This window comes from Heterocephalus glaber, unplaced genomic scaffold (genome assembly GCF_053883595.1).
Source record: "Heterocephalus glaber isolate CG9 unplaced genomic scaffold, H.glaber_assembly_v1.0 deba00001831, whole genome shotgun sequence".
In the NCBI taxonomy this organism is placed as follows: domain Eukaryota; kingdom Metazoa; phylum Chordata; class Mammalia; order Rodentia; family Bathyergidae; genus Heterocephalus; species Heterocephalus glaber.
Genome location: NW_028258491.1, coordinates 1,727,811 through 1,753,169, shown reverse-complemented (window position 1 = coordinate 1,753,169; position 25,359 = coordinate 1,727,811). Strand labels below are relative to the sequence as shown.

Genomic DNA, 25,359 nt, shown 5'->3' with positions numbered 1-25,359 from the left:
TTTAATAGTTCTGATAAGTAATAGCATATTAGTATATTTTACTTAAATTAGAAAGATGCTTATTCTGAATATTATATAGGAGTACAACTGACTTTATATTTATATATATTTATTTATATTAATCTATCTTATTTTCCATAAAATTGTACTTACAACATTGAAAGTGTTTGCATGCCCTAGTCCTATCCAGTTAAATCAATTTCCTGACATAAGCGATATTTACCATGCATAATTATTTGTTAATTTATGTTTTCATCAGCAAAACATTCCATAAGTTTACAGAAATGTATGTACATTTTTCTGATGTACTATCCAATGTCTTATTTTTTCATTTGGGTTTTCTTTTGCTCTCCTCTATGTGAATTTATTTAGCTATAAGTCATTGTCTCATTTGGTTGAGTGTATAAACTTAGTAGAAGTTTGTAAATTGTGTGGCAAAACGTCCATTAGTATTAAACTCCCAGCCGAAGAATGGAGTTGTTCACTTCCTCACCACCACTTTCAAGTTGTCACCTTTTAAATCTGTGCCACGTTTATGAGTTGTAACAGCATTTAATATGACTCCATTTCCAATTTTCAGATTGTTATAAAATGAAGTACAGGCATTAATCATGCAAGATTTCTTTATTTATCATTTTTATTTATATGTATATGCTATCCAGTGTCCTATGAATTAATAGTGTACTATATATTAATTCAACAAACATACAATTTTCAATTCTATGGTTTATTCTTTTACTATGTTGGCGATTGGTTCTATGATGCAATGTTAAATTTGTATATGCATAAAATTCACTATTATTTATAATTGTAAGCAGTGTAATGAACTCTTCAATGCTTAGTGATATACACACACTGAAACATGTACATAAGCTCGTATATCCTGGGTCAGTGCTAACATGTGTTCTTTGACTCCATACAGATCATGGATGTGATCTGAACTTTTACATTCAAAGGAAATAATGCTGTGATATCACAAGGAATTGCCCAACAAAAGAATAAAATGGGTTTTGTGGTTCTGCGTAGGAATGTATTGGAGTATATATCCCTATATATACTGTATTTGTCTGTTGCAGTGCTATTTAAATGCATTAATTACATTTTAGAAAACTATAATTGATTACAGTCTATGTATTAAGAGCATTACTATAATTAATGAATAAAGGGAATTCTTGAGGGCATAAATGAATTTACAAAATTATAATTTAAAAGTAATAATTAAAGAAGAATGGGGAAGAGAAAATACAGTTAGGGTCACTTTGATGAAGAGGTAGAGGAGGAGTGAAAATGAAATGTGTTAGGACCAGAACTCAGGACCAGCAAAGCAGAGCTCCTTTTCTGTCATTTCCTTTCCTGACCTGGGCAGTGAGGAAGGATGAAATCTCTATTGGCCTCTCCCTGGTAGTGATGAAAAGAAAACAGAGACAAAAGCTAAGTATGGGGGAGGCCTGTGGGAAATCTCCTACTAGGAGATGTAGACTGCTTTATTGGAAGAGTCAAACTGCTGAAAAGTTCTATTTAATTAATTGAACTGTGGTCATGTTGTTGTTGTGGCTATTGTCAAGTTTAAGTATAGTCTTGTTAAATGACAATGGTTAATGGTATCAAGTTAAAGAATGGGTTTTATGCCTGTGCTATGGATGTATATATAATAAAAACAGAATAACTTCACCCACATCAGTCAGCACAGGGATGATTCCCAGAAATCTGAAGATAACAATCATGTGATTGCTGTATGATGCAAAGAATGAAGGGAATTCCTTCAAGTTGGAACTAAGCATCCATATCTCTAAAGAAAATATTCTGGGATTACGGGAGCAATACAAACTTCCAGTGCCTGATACTGTTTGATCAAGTCAGTCAACTAAAACTACAAGATTATTTATAAATATAACCATGGAAAACTACACAGCACAATTTAGATAGGTTAAGGGAATAAAATACACAGCATGTTAAAGCTTGTGTAGGTAGTGATACCAGCATCTATGTGTGGAAATATATATACATAATGATATGAACATTGTAAATGCAAATCAATGATAGTTTGTTTCTGCTTTCAGTACAACACAGGAGAGGATTGCTCATGTCCTATATCTTAAACACTCACAAAGAAGAGACTCATATTAATAAATTAAACTTTCATTAAACTCTTTATACTGACATACAGAATGTCAATTTTAATTTTTGGTGATATTTTAGAGTGGAAAATATATTTTATTCATAAATAAGATTTTCTCAACACTTTTTGCAGTTCTTCTGTGACATCTTTGTTTCTCAAACTCTAGATGATGGGGTTCACCATAGGAATCACAGTGGTGTAAAATACGGACACCACCATGTTGTGCTCCAAGACATAGCTGGAACTTGGTCTCACATACATGAAAAGAACAGTTCCATGGAAAATGAACACTGCAGTTAGGTAAGAGCCACATGTAGAAAAGACCTTTCATTTCCCTTCTGCAGAGTGTGTCCTGAGAATAGTTGACAGAATGAAATCATAGGATACCAGAACAATCAGTACAGTAAATATCTCAATAGAGCCAGCAAAGTAAAACAGTGGAAGCTCGTTCCTGTGAGTGTTGGAGCAAGAAATCTCAAGCAGAGCAGGGATATCACAGAAGATGTGCTGGGTGACATTAGGTCTGCAGAAGGACCAGCTGAAAGTGGCCGCTGTGTGCACAGTGGCATGCAGAATCCCCCCGGGGTAGGACACAGTGACGAGTTTGAGGTAGGCCCTGGGCATCATGCTAATGGAGTATAGCAGTGAGTCATAAATTATTACAGCCGAGAGAAAGCATTCTGTGGTCCAGAAAATTACACCAAAAAACATTTGTGCTGCACACCCAAGGAATGAAATGACTTTCTTCTTTGACAAGAAATCAAACAACATATTTGGGATAATAACAGAAGAATAGCAGACATCCAAAGAAGACAAGGCACTCAGAAAATAGTAGGTTGGGTTGTGCAGCTGGGGATCCCCAATGACCAGCACAATCAGTCCTAAATTTCCAATAAGAGTAATAAGGTAAATTGCTAGAAACAGGAAGAAGCAAATGATCTGCAGCCCAGCATTGTCAGTGAATCCCTTCAACACAAATATGGTCACTTCAGTGAAATTCTCCATGCTGACATGTCCCAGGACAAAACTGAAGATAATCATAAATGGAAGATCATGTCACTAGGAGAAAATGAACCTCACAGCACCCATAAAGAACAGGAACCATGCCTACATAAGTATCTCCATAAACATACAAGTACACATAAGTATCTCCATAAACATACATGTACAACTGAGGGTATAGATAGCATATAATTCCCCAGGATCAGCTCTAAATAGGACTGAGAAGAATGCTGACATCACTTGCTGTATAATCAAGTGCAAAACTGTATGTGTGTACACACTTAATACAACAGTGCCGTGTGTCTTAAATATCAGGTCAACTGGTTAATGCTCCCCAAAATTGCATCATCTCTTTTCATATTAAATCACAGTAGAACACAAACTGACCGTCTAAAAAGCTCCTTGTTTCATAGTACTGCAAGACATATTATATCAAGGATGTAACATTGAGGTAGAGTGACAATTCTATGTCTGTTAGCAATTGTGTTTATATATTAATCCATAAGCTCTAGACTGTGAACATTAATATTTATTTTACAGGATTGCACTCATTTTTGAAGAAAAATTATGCTAAAATTGAATCTTTCAAAAACTATAATTACAAAATAAGCTAAATTTGTTGGTTCTACAAAGTACCCTAAGAGAATAAAATGCAGTGAAAGATACTTTGAATTATGATTTTTTTCTTCTGATAATAGTTTATATACTTGAATTCTTCTTTAGACATTAAACTGTTCTGTAAAATATACGGTTTAAAAATATGCACATGATTTACCACCATTCTCCTTCTTACAACATGGAAGCCATCTATTTGCTTTGAGCAAATAACATGATTTAGGTAAATTATATGAGCAAGTTATTTCTACCAGCTGCCAAAAAGAAGTTGTAATGGTATAAAGAAGTTAATATTGGCCCATGCTCAAGAGATTTAGACTTTTCAACAGAAATAACTACCATTCTTGAAGACTAAATAATAAAGGATTAATTTTAAATTATTTGTAATTCTACTTCCGTAATTTCAACTTGAATAGAAGGTTTAAAATTCCAAATACCTTGAGCTTCATGATGCAACTCTAAATTTGGAAATAATAAGAGGAACAAGGACAGCTACTTACTGAGAGCTCACTGCAGGAATGGACGTGTGTGTATAGGAATGTTATTTCACACTTACGGAACCTTCCTTGGGTAATAATTCTAGAATCAAGACTGTCCATAGTCTTCCTCACAGTGCATCACAACTGTCACAATTCTTGCCTGTCTATTAGTGTAGAATGGCTTTGAGGTACTTACTAGAATGTCCATGGACCCCAGGGAATTAAAGTAAACAAAAATCTTGTTGTGTGCGCGTTTCTAAATAACTAAAACTTGAGAAATATAAAACAAATAATAATATGGAGTGAAGAGTAAGTGATATTACTCACACAAATTTTAAAGAATTATTGAAAGATTTCCTTATTATATCAAAATTTAAGACTCCAGATGATGGAAATGTTGAATGGTTCCTTACCTTCTATTGACAGATTTTGTGAGTTGTTATTATTTTAAAATATGTTCATCAGTCATTAAAATTAACTCATATTTACTTATACAAGTATAAATGAATTTTTTTTTGCCAAGAAGTGTTTGTTTACATTCATGGACAAAATTCTGCATAAATTAGACCCTCATGAATACATATTGTTCACACATAGAACAGGCAAGTGATGTTTAATACTTGGTTTTGAGTAGAAAAATATTTTCTAAAACTGAAATTGATATTCCTGAAATGTTAGGTTCTAGCTCCACAGATATATTTCAAATTATCTGAAAATTTCTCTTACCCAAGGAACAGCAAACACTAGTTTGGGTGCACAGTGAAGGTGTCTAAATGAGCTTGTTTTTATCCAGGTGTTTCACTGTTTATGAACGCCACAGATTCCCCTAGGGAATACACCTTAATTATTTCTGAAATAGAAACATAATGTTTTACTTCATAATGAAAAAAGTAAATGTCCTGGAATAAGGCTTAATTTGCTGCTACAGACCGATATGCACTCTTCAGGCCCTGTTTGAACTGTTTTGTTTAGTTTTATTTTTTGAATTTTTTATTTTTTACTAGTAATGTTTATATTTGCAGTATAATGTTACAGTGTTTAAAATACTTTTGATCTGCAATTATCGGATGATCAATGATATTGAATATGTTACTATACAGATATTTTTCATTTAATGACCTACCTGTGCAATGACTGTTTGGACTCACAAGCAGAGGTGTGCTCCTCTGACTTGTGAACCAGAGCTCGGACTTATGAGTCATCTTTTTCTTTTTTTTTTTGTACAGTTCTGTACATCTTGTTTGCAGAGCCTCAATGTCTTTATTGTAGAATACACCGTATTTATACAGTACTTGAATTTTTCCTGATGGTACTGTACAGAACAATACTGTAGTTTTATGTCCTGTTATACATTACAGTACTGCATGTAAGAGCTATGCAAATAAAAGCAAAGTTGGAATTTCCTTTGACCATTTCTGTGTTCCAAATATTGTCATGTACATACTATGTTCAATTCATCATTTAGCAATCAGTTCATTTAACTATCTATTTGCAGGGACTGAGTTCATTCCTTAAGTGAAGGTTTTCTCTAATCCTGTTGCCCACTTTTTCACTGAAGAAAAGTAAATTCAAGTTCTTTGTCTCTGTATAAACTAGGTATGTTTTGCTATTGAGTTCCAATGGTTTCATACATATTTACATTATTAATCCTATACCAGATCTCTGGTTTGCAAATATTTTCTTCTATTTTGTAGTTTGCCTATTCTGTCTACTGAATTTTTCTTTTTGGTGTGCAGGCGCTGTTTATTGTGATGTGTTCCCACTCCTAATTTGGTTTTAGTCACTTGGCTTTGATGCCACATCCAAGAAATCATCACCACACCCAAATTCCTGAATCTTTTCCTTCAATATTTCTTCTAGGGCTTTCCAAACAGGGCTTATGTTAACATATTAAACTCATTTGTAGTTGATCTTTCTATGTGGTGTCAGTGGAGGATTTCCTTTCATTCTTTTCCTTGTTCACCCTCAGTTTTCAGGAGCATCGTTTGCTGAACTCTCTGGTCCTCAAGTGTGTTGAAGATCAATTGACCACGTATGTGTGAAATTGCTTCATGGCTTTCAATTGGGTTCCATTACTCAAAATATCTTCCTTATGCAAGTAGCACAACTTTTTACACTTTTATTTATTTAAATCAAATTTATTTAATTAGAACCACTACATTATACCTGATGATGGGCTGCTATATGAGTTTTCTACATATGTGTTCATTGTGTAATTGTGTAAAATAGGTTAAACAATTTATTTTCTCAAACAATAATGATTTCTTTTTGGTGAAACATTCACAATTCTTTCTCTCTTTTTTAATATTCAGCTCACTGTCCCTTTCTGTCTTCCCCTTTCTGTATAATGGTACAGCAGAATCCATATTCTTATCTAACTCTACTGTAGTATATACACTGACCAACCTTTCCTCATCCCTAGCTCTGTGCTCTTCCTGGCTGCTGGTAACTCCATTCTTCTCTCACTTTTATGAGATCAATTGTTTGTCACACATGACTGATAAACTGTGGTAAATGTCATCAGTGGCTTGGTTTTTTTCAAATAACACAATAATCTCCAGTTCCATCCATGTTGTCACAAAAGACAGGATTCATTCATTTTTCTCGGTAAGTGGTATTCCATTGTGTATATTTTCTGCATTTTCTTTATGCAGTCACTAGTTAGTGGACACTTAGGTGTCTTCTTCCAGTTCATACCTATTGTGAAGAGAGGTGCAATGTATATGGTGATGTAGATGTCTCTTCCGCTCTCCTCCATATCAATTTCATTTCTTTTCTATAATATATATATACACTGGAGAGAAAACTGGAAAATACAGTAGACATTTTTTTTAATTTTTGAGGGACCATTGTATAGTATTTCATAAGGGTTATACTGATATACATTCCCATCAACAGTGTCTCTTTTCCACACACCCTTCCAGGCACTAGCATCTCTTGACTTTTCAATAATAGTCACCCTTACTCTGGTGAGTTGATAACTTGTTGTGGTTTTGATTTGTTTTTCCCCAATTAGTGATGTTGAGCGTTTTTCATGCACTTGCTCTATATTTGCACATAGCATCTATATTTGCATGTAGCAGGTGGTTGAGAATTAACAATTTATATCCAGTGTTGATTTTTAAATCAGGTTCTGTTTTTTGGCTGGGTTTTTTTTGTACCAATGATTGAACTCAGGACCTTGTGCTTGCTAGGCAGGCACAGTGTCACTGAGCTAAATCTCTAGCCCATGGCTGTTGGGTTTAAGGATTTCCTTACATATTCTAGACATTGCTATCTGGTCAGTTATATTGATTGCAAATATTTCTCTCATTTTGTACATTGAAAATCAATTGCATGGACCGGCATCTGGATTCTCTATCATATCACATTGCACTACGTACTTGTGTTTTTGCCAAAGTATGCTAATTTTATCACTGTGGCTTTGAATATTATTTTGAAATAGGTTTAATGCTCATATATTTTGAGAGCATTCTTCACACATATTCAATCTTTGGTTTTTTCTCCTACAAATGTATGTTCTCAAATAATCTGTCTTCAAGCTCATTAATTCTGTCTTTTGTTTGTTCTGTCCTATAATTAACTCAATGCATCACAATTTTAATTTCACTTAGTGCTCTTTTAAACTCAAGGATCTCTGTCTCTGTGAAGTTTCTGTTAGTGTACTGAATTATTTCTTTGTGTTTTTTGAAGTTATGCAGTAACTTATAACATTTCTTTTTAAAATTCTCCCTCTGGCATTGTTTCCTGCACTGATAACTATTGGTCATTGTAGGGAAATTGTTGCTATTACACAAGGTCATACTTTGGATTTTTGTTGGCATGTGATATCACAAGGTTATTAAATGACTGGCCTTTCATTATATTCTTTGTGATCTAGCATTGTGCTTATTTTTCCTCAAAATCTATGCATCTGTTCCCTTGTTTTAATCCGGTAGCCATTTTCAGTGCCATACCACTAGATGGAAACTGCAATCCTTGCTTTTAACATCTACTGCTGATGTTTTGTCACTGTTTCCTAACTAGAGGGCCATGGGAGCACAGTTTGGTTCCAAATATGTTATTGGTGGGTTGTTCTGTAAGAAGGCCCCAGAAACCTCTCCTCTTGAATGAGTTAGTCTTCACTGTCTCCTCTACTGTCCTTGGGCTAAAATCAAGCATTGTAATTGGTTCTGGGTCAAAGACCCATTAGCCCCAGGCTCCAGTGTTAAGCCTGTTGCTGCCAAGAACAAAAAGCAATGTCACATCCTTAGCCTATAGCCTGTCAATTCCTGTACAGGCCCACATTGCTATAGTGTGGTCTGAGGTCTCCTCATGGACATATATGATGTTGGTGGGGACACCACAGCTGTGTGTCTCTGCTGGGACCAGGGAGGCTCCAGATTCCACTCTGGGAATGCCTAGGTGTAGGGTCTGTTCGGATCCCCAACAGCCTTGCACTGAGTTTCAAGACAAAGTCTTAGGCTGTGTAGCTTCTCCTACCCTAAGCAAATGTATTTCTACACCATGCTGTGTGCCCTAAGTTTTGAGTAGTGTTGGAAAGGCAGTTCTTGTCACCACGTTGGGAGGATGGCACTGTCTCAGTGGCCCAATCAGATGGTCATGATAAAGGCCAAAGCACAAGATTCTGTCCCCGAGGACCAGTCCTCAGCATGGTGTTAGGGAACTTCTGTAACCTCTGTCTATAAACACTGGTCTGAGGATGGCTGTGCCCCCTGTGGAGAGGAAAAGAGTGGTGGTATCAGTCCCATGGCCCCAAATGCTGGTGCTGAACTGGGACACCAGGGATGCTCATTCAAGGCAGTCTTGGGTGAGGGTGTTGCTACCCTACCACAAGCCAGACATGATGCTGGCAAGATGAGAGTCTGTCCCACAACATGGAGGTCTCTATCCAATATTAGGGCTGCTGGAAGCTTTGTCTCTGGGCCCTGTTGTTGGTACAGGGCCTCTTATTTTCTTCTGCATGCTGGATTTTACTGAAGTGGGCCTGTTGTTGAGTTTTAAGACAGGCCTATGCTGGATTTCACATTCACACCCTGCTCCACAGTGGGTAGAGTCTCACTTCCTGCCTTGCTGCCTGAGGCTGGGGGAGATACACAGAGGCAGTCTCTGTATAGTGACTCAGACTGCAGGCATAGACCTTCAGATAGGGATGGGGCATTTCCCATCAGCAGGATTGAGGGTGGCCTGGGAACTGGGTTTCAAGTTTAAGGCCTGAACTCCATTCCTTCCTCCTCTCACAAGTCAGAAGCATCCTTTTCTTGCACTGTCAGTTTAGAGTTGTGGGAAGGGTAATGCACCACCCTTTCCTTTCCACCTTCTTCAAAGTTTTTATTCCTGACCAAGGTCTGTGGTGTGTCACTCGACTCCCTTAGCTCTTCTGAAGCTAGTTTGGTGCTTGAATTAATATCAAATGGTGTGGGTCTGGGAACGTTGTTCCTTAAAAATATTCCTCATCTGCCAGTTTTCTTTGCCTGCCCAACATTTAAAATATAATTAAGTCCACTAAGGACACTCAATTAATCCTTAATATTCTGAAATTTGCCATTTATTCCATCTATTTTACTTTGAGGTTCTATTAATTACTACTCTTACACAGTTATCTATTTTCTCTATTCTGTGGCTTATTTCTTTTTTATGTTTGTTATTCTTTTCATTGTGCAGACTTAAAAAATTTATAGCATTAATATATGACAATTTGTGAATTTCATTTGTACTTAAGGATCTTTCTCATGTTTAAGCACAAATATGGACATGGAGACATCTGTACATACACATACAGGCGAACTTTTATGGAGGTGTGGGACATATACAGATGTTGAGTATCAGTAACAACAATTGAATTTCATTATTTGGAGGAGGAAATGATATGAACAACAGGGAAGTGAGCCTTCTAAACCAAAGCAGAAATATCATGGTCTGCATGTAAGATAGGAACCAGTACTCTACATAGTTTTATGATCTATAATTTAAAGTTTTAAATCTGAATTCAGGGAAATACCCTTTACTTGAATTCTACTTTCTAAAAAGACTTTCATGTTAAAGTTAAAGATTAAAGCCAACTCAGAGGGAATAAAATGGCTCTGGCAATATAATAAAAATTAGAAATAAAAAAGAAGAGAGAAGGACAGCAGAACATTACCAGTCTTATAAAGTTGAACTTTAATATGAGTTTAGTCAAAGCTTTGTCATTAATGCATATTGGAACTTTAAAAACTGTTTTTGGCATCTATTGAGTTGACATATACATGAATGTGGTATTGAATGTGAAATCAAATATAAATTCCTGGCTTAAGCCTAGTATATCAATGATTTCTCACATTACTTGGACTATCAACTAATATCTTGTTTGGAAATTTTACTAGTATGATACCTTTATCTGTCATGAAATTTAGAGAGTTATCTTCAAAGTTTTTGAAACTATCTTGTCTTAGTCACTTTCTTCTTGGTGGAACACAGTACCAGAAACCTACAATTTAAAGAAGAAAAAGTTTTTTGTCTCAGTTTTTTTTTTTTTCAGTCCATTGTTTGCAGGCTCCAAGGAAGAAGAGCAAGGTGAAAAGGCCTGCAAGGAGGAGAGCTACTCATATCATGGTGGTCAGGAAGCAGGAGAAGGTAGGAGCCAGCAAGTGAGATATGTGTTTCCTGGTCATACCCCAGGACCTTCCTTTAAACAGACCCCACCTCTTAACCAGAATCAGCTGGAAGGTGCTCTCCCATATTTCAGTCACCTTTTAAAAGACCAACTCTGATGGCATGAGGCTCTGGGGGAACATCGAGAGCCAAATCATATGTGTGCTCCCTTAATTTTAGGAAGAATTTCTAGGATTTGGTGATACTTCTTTACCCTCAACTTTTAGTAAAAATCATGGTATCAAGATTGTTTTTCTGATGGGAATACAGTGTAGAGAGGGCTTTTTAAAATACATATTTGATTTTGAGTTCCTCCTCAAAATGATTTTTTACTAGTATGATTCTTAATTTCTCTAGAAATGATACAAAACAATGCATTACTGCTTAAAATTCTACTGTAACTACAGATAGCCTTTTAGATTCTCTGTGGTTATCTAAATTATTTTTTTAATTGACATTGCATTGAAGTTCTTACATAACTATTTGAGAATATATGAAAGTTTATTTACTGAAATTATTTTATCAAATATTACAATCATATGATATTCCTGGTTTTTAGAAATGTATATTCTTAAGAAAAAAGTAAATCTTGGAAATAGCATATAAATCCATGTAATAATGAAATAGAGGCTAATTGCAGAATAAACAAAGTATCAAATATTCAACACATTTTTTCTATACCTAATTCATTGAGGGACTATCTAAAATATGACCAACATTTAATTTAGAAATATACTCGGCTTATTTTTTTATTCACAGTATTTTTTTGAATGTAGATATGACAAACTTTCACCTTTATTATAAAATTAATAATTGGTAAATTATGTTAATTAGAAGAAACAAAATAATTTTAAAGTAGAAAAATTTTAGTAATTCTTTAATAACTCATTTTAACATCTTCTCTATGTTCATCATACATGTATTTTCTTCAAAATTGATATATTTCTTGTATATATAAAAATTATTAAAAATTTAGTATATGATTTTATCATAAAAACTGTAAAACTATTTAGTAATATTTATCTCCATGTTTTAATATGCATATGATTTTATGATTCCAGTGAATGATCTTATTTTTTTTTTTACAGTCAGCTGGCATTTCATACTAACCACTGGAGGAGGTAGTAATGCATAGTGTTGGAATTTAAAATACAAGGTCAGCATTAGCTGTAAACAATTCCAAAGCATTATAACTTTAAAACATATGTAGTGAAAAGGGATTAGAATTCATATAAAAATCAGAAGTCAAAAAGCAAAAAATAGAAATATTTAGTGATTTAATCAAAAGAAGTTTAAATTATACAGAAATGAAAAATATTAGAGGTCTATACACAATAAAAAGTGAATATAAATTAGCCAGCTCCATGGACATGTCCAGTTAAACATTCATACAAATACATATTCACCTCTTTCTTTATATAGCAGTAATACATACATACATGACATGAAAATTCTGGCAAAAAAAATCAGAGATATTAACAATATTCTCACATTTAAAAAATGGTGTGAAATATGTTTTAACAAAAAAATTCTACATGAATGTAAACCCCTGGTAAATTCTATGATTTTATCATGCCAGAAGCATGTTGGTTTTAATTTTTTAAAAACAAGATACTGGTATCATAACATATTGGCTTATTAATAAGTAAATCATTTTGTATACACAATATCTTAGTGCGTACAAAAAGTTTTAAGATTATTTACTATGATATTTTAAACTTTGAAAGTGTCTTCAACATGGGAAAATGGCTGCACGCATTTAGGTATTTTTTTTTTATAAAACACAAAAAAATCTGTGATTGGTCTCTGTGGTTCCTAGTAATAAGTCTTGTCTTATTTTTTTTCACATAGTATAAATTATATTCTAATGCAGGATTGCATTAAAACCCAGTAGTTCTTAAACAATGTTACTAAATAACCATAAGTCCCAAATGCAGCAAAGGTGAATAATCTTCATAGTGCCCTTTCACCTCACTGAAGTTGAAGCTGTTCGTTTTGGATATTTTTCCACTTCAATGTGAAGTAGATTGTTAGGGTTTCATTAATGGTTTCATTATGTGGATTTTTTAAAAGAAAAGGATGGTTTTGATTTCTTCGACAGTTCAGAGTTGGAAATCATGAGTCCTGGGATGCTTTAAATAACCAGCTGATGTTTAGTGGAGGAAATCTCTCAATGCAACTGCAATAAATAAGCATCTACATCCTTAGCTATATTACCAGTATATCCTGGAACCAAAGTAAGATGGTTTTCCTGTTCCCACAATCTACTTAATTGTTGTTTTGAAATCTGAATATTTCTATCATTTATAATATCTGTTTTGGATGATAGTTCTGACCACCGTCTTTTTATTACTGCTTGAAGCCAGTTTAAACCAACTATTACATATTCTTCAAATTTGCTTTTAAGTAATGACTTTACTAGAGGTAATAAATCTACACAGCAGCCAAGAGAGATATATTGTTTTTCTTCCTGTAAACTGTTGGTGAGTACAGGAAGGCAATCTGCCACAACTCGGAGGTCTTCTATCTTCACTAAATAAGCTACAAGTTCACTTATACTTCTCTTTTTCCAGAAAGTTAAAGCCACATTCAATCTCAAATTCCTGATGAACAAAACTTGGGCCATTGTTTCATGGTCCTGAGACACCTCAGAGAAAAACCCACTATATTTTGATGATGGGCTTTCTGTCTGCGAAGAACCAGAGTCACTGGAGTTAACCACGTATGTCCGACTATCGTGATGTAACTTCTCAGGCAGGTGGCCTGCACAAGCCAGCTCATTTTCTTTATTTCCCATGTCACAGCCCCCACTTCTAGGGGACTTTTTTTTTGTAACAAGGATTTGGAAAGGGATGATGAACTTTCTTTCTGCAATAGATCACCTTATGTAGGATATCTGGGCTTTTCACAGCTTGTCCAACTGTTCTACTTATGTAAGCAGCCAACTGTTTTTGGAGATTTCTTAACCTCCTTCATGTTCTTCTTAGTGAAATTAGAGATCCTTTTTCTAGGAAGATCAGTGGAATGATCCTCAATATTATTACAAAAGTTCCGTTTTTAACATTGTTATTTTCAGATGCCATAATCTTTTTAACTGCTGGCGCCTCATTGTTCCATGCCACCTCAGCCCAGCCCGGGCACTGACAAACAGTGCCCGCAGCTTAGAGCGTCCCTGGGCTCCTGGGCCCGGGGCCACTCACAGCCATTCAAACGTCGCCATGCGCGCCGATCTTATTCATATTTGTGTGCTACATAGGTAATTTTATTACATGAAGGATTACTAAGGATGTAGATCAATTTCTTTATGTTATAAATATTATTTCATGAATGCTAATTAATGCAAATTAAAAAGGTATGAAGCATGTGGATAAGACATGAAAGGTATTTTTCACCTAAAACTTTCACAAGAAACACAATTTAGCTCAAATCATTGGATCATGCCTGTTTGCTTCCTGAAATGGAATTATCAAATTGCTGAAAGAATGGATCCTAATCAAAGAAAGGGCACTGTTGTATGAGCCACATATGAGCAAAGTTAGACACAAGGAAATAGAGCAACAGATCTACCTACTTCCTCATAGGGTAGGCATCTTGTGCAAAAGTATAATACAAAAGACTATAACTTTTAAATGAGAGTTATGCCTTTCCTCTATAAATATAAGGAAGAGTAACCATAAACCCAAACATTGGCAGCAAGGAGTCTGCACCAAGCCAGTACAGAGAAATACTAATAAAAACAAATCTAAACACAAAGCCCTGTAAGCTTCTATTGAAAGATTCAAAACATGGTTTTCTTTTCTTTTGTGTTGAAAATGCTTAGTTACAGTTACATAGGCTGGTCTGTGAGTCCTAGTCCTCGGACCTCACCAAAACTCAGTTACACAGTAGCAGGAATTACAGGCTTGTTATAACCTCTAACTGTGAGATGCACCTTACTGAGTATATGCATTCATTTGCATATGGACTGAAATAGATTCAGTTATATGCTACACTGAAGCTACTGGTTGATGAATAGCCAAATACATTGAGATAATATACTGTGTTGCTCTCCTACAATCAAGTAAGGGGAGTGTTGAGAAAAGAGGAGACCAAGATCCCTAGGAGGAACAGACACATTGTAGCTCATTCATAGCACAGATTCACTGAAACCATCATGCTACATGGACCTGCCTCCCTCAAATAGGGTAAATTTTGATTTTAACAAAGCCCACAGAATAGGATAAAGCCTAAAACAGAAAAATTGGGATTAAAAATCAGAAACACAAACATTAAGACAAACATTGTATAAAAAGGTTCAAATAGTTAAGAATACCATAAGGAATATTTTAAAACTTTACTATCCTTTCCTATTCTCAGACTGCATAACTCTACTATCTGATCTTGTTATATATAGGCTTCTATTGTCCCAGGGAATATTCTCAATTATTAGGTTAAAGATTCATCCATCTCCTTTAAGGCAGGCAGTCTTTTAGTATTTATTTAGTCTTGTACTTAAATCATTTAAATGTTTAAATACTACAAAGGTCAAATTTTAAATACATATTCAGCTCCTTTGTGCTTGCCATACTTAGGAGGGAAAGAGGGCAGACTTCCATCCAAATCTCATTTTAGCGATTTCAACTGTATGTATCCTTTAAGAAAAGACACCAGATAGCTTTTTCCATGTATTTTGTGTGGCATATTTTACATCTTTGTGTTCTTTAAGCTATAGATCAAAGGATTAAACATTGGAATGATTAAGATATAAAATATGGAAGACAATTTGTCAGTGTTACTAGAGTGACTGGGCTTGGGCTGCACTTACATAAATATCAGTGTCCCCTAGAACATGGTAACCATTGTCAGGTGGGAACCACAGGTGGAGAAGGTCTTGAGCCTGCTCTCTGCAGACTTCATCCTGAGAATGGCTATGAGGATGTGTAAGTAGGACACCAGGACCATAAAGAGAGAGAAAATCAAATAAAAAGCTGTAAATATCATGATTATAAATTCAACTTCATGAGTATTTGAGCAGAGCAATGAAATCAAGGGGATATAATCACAGTAGAAATGATTAATGACATTGTATCCACAGAAAGACAAAGTGAAAATCTTTGAAGAAATGAGCAGACAGAAATGTGCAGTACACATAGGGAATCACCACCAGTATCCAATATACCTTGGGTGACACGAACAGTGTATAGGAGAGGGTGACAGATGGCCACATAGCAGTCACAGAACCTCACAGACAGAATAAAAAGCTCACTAATGATGAACATAGTAAAGAAAGACAGCTGTGTAGTGCTATGTGGCCATCTGTTAGCACTATGTAGTGCTGTGTATGGCTATAATAGGAGATTGTATTTTGATCCAACACAAAATTCACCAGGATTTTGTGTCCCAGAGCTGTAGAATAGCCAAGATCAGTGAGAACCAGTTGTCTGAGGAAAAAGTACATGGGAGTTTGCAGCCTGGGGTCCACTTGGGTGGGGATGCTCATCCCCAGATTGCCCAGGAGCAAGGTCAGGTAGATGAGGAGGAACAGGAGGAACAGTGCATCTTGCAGCTCAGCGTGATCTGTGATGCCCTGCAGAATGAACTCATTCACTGCTGTGAGGGTGAGTTTTTCCATCTGGATTTATCAGGAACTCTATTCTAGATAGAAAATATTTCAAATATTATCACTTGGGGAACACTTATTATGCAAAACTTCTGTTTTCAAGACACATTCAAACTTTCCAATTCATATTATTTGAAAGTAAAACTTATTTTACTTTCAATATTTTATTTACTTGAAATTATAAGTAAATTTTTAAAAATGTAGAGGTAGGTCTGTCATTTTCAAATTGGACAATTTTACTCTGAAAAGAATATTATTTAACATCTAGATATAATTTTTGTTTGAAATTGAGAGTAATCCTTGTGTTCAGTGATTGAAATCTATTTAAGCTGCTGATGTCTATAAATATTCAGCTTAGAACACCTAAAATATCAGTAGTTCCATGGTTGAGAAATCATGATAGATGTAAGAATGGAGGAATAAGATAGAAAGATGTTTTCGTATTTGTCACTACCAAAATTAAAATCATGTAGTTATATTTGTTAATTACATTTAACAATGGAACATTGTAGATTCAAATTAAATGATATGTCATTTTTACAGTTTCTAAAAACATCATAATTTAAAACATATTCATCTAAAATACTTATTCATATACTTATATTTGGCACATCCAAAATTGTTAAGATACTTGAAAAACATTGAGTACATATATGTTCAAAAACTAGTACTTATACAAATTTAAAAATTGTAATTAAAAGCTGTAACATACATAGAGTATTATATGTTAGATACAATGTGCTTTGTATAAACTTAGTATTTTTACAGGATACTTAGGACAAGTAATTAAACTAAAATTCATCTTTCCTATAAAAACTATTAAGTTTTTTGAAGGGTTTACTGGAAGGAAGAAGGAATTTTGAATGGTTTATTGTTTGCAGGGATTGGAAAATGGTAATACAGACCATTTACACATGTATTGTCTTTTTATCTGTCTTTTAAATGGTGACAGTAATCTACCAGAAAGTGATTTGCTTTACAGTGGACATGTACTCTCTTCTGGATTGTTAGTTCACCTCTTCACTGAGCCTAAAATGATGACAAGGTCAGGAATAGAACAGTAAGTCAGTAAACAAAACTGATTCCAATCTTTACCTCATCTCACCTCCACATGACTAAAATTAGATACTCCATGTAATCTTATTTCAGATTAGTTATCTTTTATTATTTGTGTCTAATATAAGAACATCTAATGTACTACCATGATATAAATCAACTTTGAGTAGCCTTTTCCCTCTGTGGAAATTTTCATTACAATTTAAAAATGCTTACATGTATGTATGCACATTTGGTTCACTTTGGAGAAAGGAATAATGTATTTTAAGTTGAAAATTTGATAATACATTTTGTAAAGCTATATATCAAGTTGAAATTTTCCTGTGATACATAATACCACAGAGACAAAATATAATACAGAAATAATGAATATACACAGACTTTGAGATGTGTCTGAGATGTGTTCTTGTGATATAACTTCTTCCAAATATGTCATAGGGCATTATGTAGATAAACAAATGTTAACAAAATGAAATACATCTGAATGTGTCTATTAGTTCATAGAACATTTAGATAGTATAGTAAAAGTGAATACCATTTAAAGGCAAAATAATTATTTTTGATGTAAAACATAATCACCAATTTCCCTTTACATAGAGAAATAAATAACATACTGTACTTTAGGGAACAGAGAAAGTGCATGTTACTAGAACATCTGCAGTAAGTCCTAGTCTCTTGTGAGCCAAAACAGCAGAAGATGAATTAACTTATTATACAGGAAAGGTATAAAAAAATGAGACTTTGAGAAGAAGCTGAGCTTTCGGCCTGATCAGTGCTACTCTGGGCAGCAAAGACGAAAGCCTCTGAGCTTCCTGCACCTTTGTTCAGTATATCTGAAGAAACAAATGTAACAGATGACTGGGGGCAGAGAGTTCAGTACATGGGAGAAATAAATGTAACAAACGACTGGGGGGGGCAGCGGAAATCCTAGAACAATGAGGGACTATGTAGATGAAGATTTTATTCCTCCCAGGATGTCTTCAGCTGGTGTAATCTTGTCCTGGAGCATCACAGCATCACCGGACCATTGAGGTCTTAGCTGTGACCAGAGGCCAAAATGGAGTTAGGTATGGACATGACATAGCTGGACTTCAAGCAAGAGAACTAGGACTAATCAAATGATTTTTCCCCAAAATTATGTAGAATTGCTCCTGACACTGTACAGTGGAAATTGTAATATCAGCTGTCCTGACTGGAACTACAAGCAAACAAATAACATCATGCAAGTTCTCAATGTTATATATATGGAATTTTATCTTGCACACAGTATTACTCATATGGTTATGTTGTGGCTCTTTGATTTCTTATTCTTCTCCTTCTGATACCACTCCTACATGAAACATAACAAAGTGTACCGGATAATAATAATATTGGAGGCTTACTTGTACTAAATGCAGTAACACTCAGTTTAAATCATGTTGTTGTTTCTTTTGGTTTATGGGTTTGTAATCATGAGATCCTACTAAATCACATGCACAGGAAAATTAAGAACCTGTGTTCCTGTAAAATGGAAAAAAAGATAAAGACGCTCCCAATCACATGCACGGGAGTTAATTGAAAAAAATTGTATTACTCACCTTTATTGAATATTCATTTGGTTTTCTACCTTTATTCTGAAAAAAAAAGAATGTTTAGTCAGATGAAGATTCAGTTGGAAAATGAAGAGCATTTTACCATTACCATAAACCTGGATACCTAAAAGACTCTTTATGCTAAGAAGTTGATATATAGATGGATATATCTATCTATATCTACATATCTATCTATATCTATATCTAAATCAGGGTGAAGTGAAAATATTTGTGTATCAAAATGTCAGCAGTGAATATCATTCTTACAATTATTTACTTTTTTGTAACTGTTAAAGTATTTTTGATGAAGTCACAAGGAGACTAAACCCACTAAAATCCTATGCATTTGGAAGGCTATACAAACAGGAGAATGAATTTCTGCTGTTTCCACTTGAGCCTTTGAAAACATCTGTGCTCTTTTATCTGTACTTCACCTCTCACTTTCACTGTCCAATAGATATAAAATTGCATGTCTACAAAATTGAACCTTTTTCTAAGCACACACCATGTTTCAAGGACGTTTGTTAAATCTCAATGCTGTGGGAGATATTAAAGAATTAACATGAAGACAAAAGAAGAACCAGTTCTATAGCTGCTCAGGAATTATAGAGTAGTAGAAAGCACAGAAACTGAATCAGAAATAGCTGTTTGCTTTAGATGGCAAACCAGAGCAAGTTGTGGTCATTTCTGCAGGCATTGGTAAGACACAGAACCATCTGAAGCCTACCTCTTTGCTACCTGCAATGAAACCTCTTTCTTGATTCTTCCATGAATTTCTGATCATTGAATTTTCGAGGCGAATTAGTGAAATTTTTTTACTATTTGTAGTCTCTCTGAGGAGTTGCCTAAGAATTTGTTGTTTATTCCCAAAACATTTGAATGTTTAATTAAATGCTTGGAGGTTGTCCACTAATTGTCAGGGACTATTTGTTCTCAGCTTTGAATTTATTTATTCATTGTGGGTTCCAGGAAACACTCTTTTTAGGTTTTACCAAAAATTCATTATGTTATATTATGCAAAATAAATGAGTTCTGGAGATCTGCTCTAAAACATTGTACCCAAAGCTAACAGTACCATATTGTCCTTTTGAAACTGCTAAGACTGCTAACCTAGAAGTAAATATAATGCAATAAACAAAGAAAAAGTGCAACACTGAGTCACAATAAAATCCCAAAAGAGGGAAGAATCTTGAAAATATTATTAGAATTCCAAGAATCAGGAACGAGGTCACCTTTACAATGAACTCTGTGAGAAATATCCAGAATAGCAAAATACATTGGAGTGAGAAACAGATTGCAGGGATTGAAGAAAGGGAGGAATGGGGAAGATGACTCAATTGTACTTTGTAGTAATGGAAAAGTTTTGTAACATTCATATGCAATCTTAAGTGTAAATTCATTTTTGAAAGAAAAATTTAAAATATCTACTAAATAACTGCTAGGAATGACATGAAAATGAGAAATTGGATCCCTGGTATTTCAGTTTCTGCTTCATATGACAGAACTCGATGGCAGTGGTGGTAGCTCTAACACTGCGAATATAAGGATGGATGCTAAATCTTTTCCTTTAAAATTTTAAATTTTATGGCATGTGTATTTTAACACAATACACTAATTTTGAATAGACATATATAATTTCACGTTTGCTTTTTGTGGGTCTTTTTAAAGAAGTGCTTCTTTATCTTGCATATATCACTAGAATTCATTCTTAGCAGTCAATTTTATCTACTATATGCAATAAATACTTGTTAAAGATTATGACAAGTTTTGATTTCTAGGAGTTTCAAATACAATGTACTAATAATACTTTGCATTTGAAAATACCAAACTTTAATATATATAAGCCATACATAATTATATGTGTACAATTTGTATTAATTTAAATATATTTAATTCAATTTATATAAATATAATTTATATATGTAATATATCCTTAATAAATGATAGATACTTTTATAAATTATAGGTTTCTGTTATATGTTCATATCATATAAACTACAAATATATATAATACAAACCATAAATGCACATAAATGCAATACACACACACACATATATGGCAAAGTGACTCCACTAACCCTAAGAGTTCTGGTAAATACTAACAATGTTACTCTATATTTTCTTAAATTGTACTTTTTTCCACTTATCAATATTACATAAGAGTTTCAATGATTTATATATTCACATTGGCCAGTTATTATTTTAAATTTCCACAAAAATTGTACCTTTGAATCTGAATATTTGTGCATCTGCTTCTTATTCTGATCCATCCTGGTCCTGATCCAAGAGTTTTGTCCCTCACTGATAATGGGCCCTGTCTTACAATTAGACACTGTGAAGCAAGTTGTCACTGATAAGTTCGTGTATCATCCAAAACTGTAAAATTGCAGATACCTAAATACATTTCTATGATATTTCACTGAATGTGTTAGTCTGAACCTTTCTCTCTTTTATTTTTTTTGTTTGTTTCAGTTTATCCATATTAAGTCATTTATGCATTACTATCAAATTTTGCTTTAAATTAGAAACTTGCTAATTGTTTTCCAAAATGCCTTTTACTTTACAATACAACAGTGTTGTAGAAATGTTTTTGTTTTCATTCCCTTGTTGTGGCAAATTCAGAGTAGAAATGGTCTTCCAGAGACAGGAGAGTTGGGTAAAATAAAAAAGGAGTTTATTGCCAGGCAATGGACAGTCTCAGGACACAAGTCCTTATAGACTGATCTCGAGTTAAGACAGTTTCTCCTTTTTATACCTTGCTTGCAGCCTAGGGTAGCTTAAATTGTGGAAATACAAATGTGGCAAGGATTTGATAAAGCATCATTAGGTTATACAGAATGTGGCAAGGATGTGATAAAACAGCACTAGGCAATTTTCCATGGTTTCAAGGTTGGGGGCTTAGATAAACAAATTTCAAGGCTGGTTTCTAATCTTTCCAGGAACAGGCTGCCCCACAAGAGGGGGAAGGCCCACCCAGAGTTTCCAAGCAGGGACAGGTTGACACAGACAGGGTTTTTAGGGGTGGCTCACACAAAGTACATAAATAGTGCATTGTTGCTACATTAAGCTGACACAGGGTTCATGAATAAATATTTTACAGCAATTATCCATTCCAAGTTATGTTTGGCAGCTCTTTCTACCTCACCCTCATTGTGACTTTGAAGGCACCAAGTTTTATGAACATGAAAGAGTGTTTGATATCATTTTACATTTACAATAAAAATTACCAATCATTATTCAAGTCAAATGGAAGCTATGAGCTGCCTCCATCTTGTGTATTTTTGTATATATTGTTCCTTTTCCCTATTTATTAGTCAGTTATTCATTAATTCAGATATATAATTATGTTTATATTCTCAAACCTCTGTTTTGTTTTTTCTTTATTAATTTATTTTCATGACAAAGGCTGAAGTAGATAGTGTTAATATTCACCCTTTTTGTAACTTCTGCATTGTGCTTAAGAAATTCTTCCATGATTTTTACAACTTACACACACACATCCAGAAATTTATTCCTAATTTTTATTATTTAGCTATGATTCAGTAATAGATCTCTGTGATTGGGAATTGGTTTGGCATGTGAAGGAAAGTAGTATGTGATACCACAGGGTAGGTAGTGCTTGCCTAATAGAATGAAGGAAATTCAAAAGCATTATGTAGTACTGCATTGTCATATGAGATACTGTATATTTGTACAGCTGAGATACTATGTGTAAATTATTTAATCATGTTTTAGAAAATATTCCTTGGTTGTGTTGTAGGTTCTAAAACAATTGCTCTCCCATCATTGGAGAAATAATGAAAATCTTGTTAAAACTTAGTTCACAAATATAATAATGTTAGTTAAGAATTAGAGATATAGGGATAAAAGGGAAAATTCAATGAAAACTGATCTTTGAAGAAGACTTATTTCCTATGAAAATGAGGTGTGTGGGAGTAGGGCACATTATGAGCTCAATAGAGATTCCTCTCTCGGGCTCTCTCTATCTCTCTGTCTCTTTCTCTCTCTGTCTCTCCGGCTCTCTGTATCATGTCTCTGTCTCTCTCTGTCTCACTCTGTGTCTGTCTTTCACTCTGTCTCTGTCTCTCTCTGTTCCTTCTAACCAGGGCACTAAAGAACATGACATCGGTAGAAGCCAATCAGGGGTCATAGGGGTCAAGAAAAGCAAAGACAGAGCTAGGTGGAGACCACATCTGCATGAATGCTAGAATGATGGAAGGGAGCTCAAGCCAGTTCTGGGATGAAGCACATCTCCTAGCCATTTCTATTTTATTCTATAAATTATCCCATCTCTCTCTCTTTTTATTATTTTGTTTTATCATACTAATCCTGTTTTCAGGAAGTCAGGGAGGAATTAAACAATAGGTTTTATGCCTGCACTGTGGAAGACACAATGAAAGAGGCAATCTGCTCTCAGGAGCCAGCCCAAGGAAGATATCCTGGAATCTGCCCACGCTGTGCTTCTACACCACAGGCTGTGATCAGGCAGCTGTGTAGACTTCAGAAAGGAAGAGAAGGCTCTGAGCTGGAATCAGGAGCTGAGATACTGGGGTAAATGTTCCAGCCTAATTCAAGAAGTTTTTTCTTCCTGTTTTCATTAATGACATTGTGTTTAATCAAGTCATCCGATATAGATATAAAATTAATTACAGTTTTAAATATGATAGGCTCTAACAGACTATTTAGAGTAAAGAAAATGATATAGCATATTAACTATGGCATAAATAAATGTATGTACTTTGGGTATTTTAGTATCAATATCAATTTTCCTGTAATATATTAAAGATATCAGTGTGCACACTGCAGAAAGAAAATAGATTATATAGTTGTTCTTGTGCTTAAAAAACCACAGGATAGATTGCCCATTGTCTTTCTTTACAAACTTCACAGCCATGAATGGTGGCACATGCCTATAATCCCAGCACTCAGGAGGCTGAAGCAGGTGGTTGCATATCAATCAAAAGCCATCCCAGGAAAAACAAAGGTCTCTGGTCAAAAAGTAATAGTGAGACACATCTGTTCTATACACCCAAGGGAAATTCTATTTTAATATTAGTTTGGAAACAATTTTTGTAATTCATGCATCTTGGAACTTTACATTTATTTCCATCTATTGGTATGTTATGTTTTTAAATTTTTAGTTTCCTAAATGATGAATAATATTTTGATCTTCAATATTAGCTCAAACATAAATTCCTGAATTAAATTTAACATGGAATATTGCTGTTTTTGTGTATTACTATGTTCATAAGTTTGTATTTTGTTTAGAATTTTCACCTACAAGATGCCTTCTCCATCTTTCTGAGTACTTTTCAAAGAGTGGAAATCATGTCTCCAGTTTAGCTTTCTCCAGGAATGTGTATATTTATCTTTTCTTAATCCCTGAGTAGAATTCATGAATCAGTCTCCCTGGGGTCAAATTCTAGGTTGAGCTGAATGTTATTTTACAATAAATTTCAATTTTTAGATCCACTATATTCATAAAATGCATGCCAGTGAGTTTCTGAGGCTCAACTGAAGTGCACCATACATCACTGCTTATGATCCTAAGCTCAACTATGCATTGGGTTATTACAGATATTTATAGTGTCCCAGAACTTTTTACTTAATTTTTGTTATTCTAAATTTTATTGAAATTGATGAAGCATGATATAAAATATTACATTGTATTGACTCTTATTATATTAGCAATTATTTCACTTATTTGCCAGTCTGAATTTGGCAAACTATATATACAAGGGAAAAACTTAAAAAAATTTAATATGACATGTAAATTATAAAATGGATATTGACTTTTAAAATTAAATATGAAATATTATTGTACCTAAGCATATTTAATTTTCTTTATGCACTTTATTTGTTATCTATTGAAATTGTGAACAACATTTATTTTGGAAATAGTATGTTAGGGTACATTAACACACATTTTCATTTTTTAATTTAAACTATTAGAAAATAACTATTATTAAAAGTCATAATTGGTGAAGGTAATTTGGGAAAATAAAAATTAATTTAACATATATTAATTTAAATATTTCTATACTCACCAACTAATATTAACATTTCAATTCTGTTGTTGAAGGATACATTTTATGGGGGATTATAATATTGTGTTTTATATATCAATAAAGTATGCTGTATATTTTCATCAAAGTGAATGAGATATCTGTAGTCTAAACTCATTCATAATATTCATTTCCAGATAACAATATACATGGGCTCTTGTTCTTCATATAATATTTTTAAATTTATACTCACTCTGTGCATTCACTCATATATGTACAC

General features: G+C 34.1%; 1 long non-coding RNA gene and 2 pseudogenes across 1 annotated transcript; all 3 read right to left on the bottom strand.

Moving 5' to 3' along the window:
* Positions 1–2,218: 2,218 nt before the first annotated feature.
* LOC106008782 (olfactory receptor 5T7-like) lies at positions 2,219–3,132 on the bottom strand (annotated as a pseudogene).
* An 8,673-nt stretch (positions 3,133–11,805) lies between these two features.
* Positions 11,806–15,198, bottom strand: LOC101708142 (KATNB1-like protein 1 pseudogene; annotated as a pseudogene).
* Positions 15,199–17,194: 1,996 nt separating this feature from the next.
* On the bottom strand, positions 17,195–21,875 carry LOC147820640 (uncharacterized). Its single transcript, XR_015448372.1, has 3 exons — positions 21,300–21,875; positions 19,081–19,116; positions 17,195–18,542 (listed from the first exon to the last, which is right to left on the bottom strand). It is a non-coding gene; the product is annotated as an uncharacterized LOC147820640 (long non-coding RNA).
* Between the last annotated feature and the right edge of the window lie 3,484 nt (positions 21,876–25,359).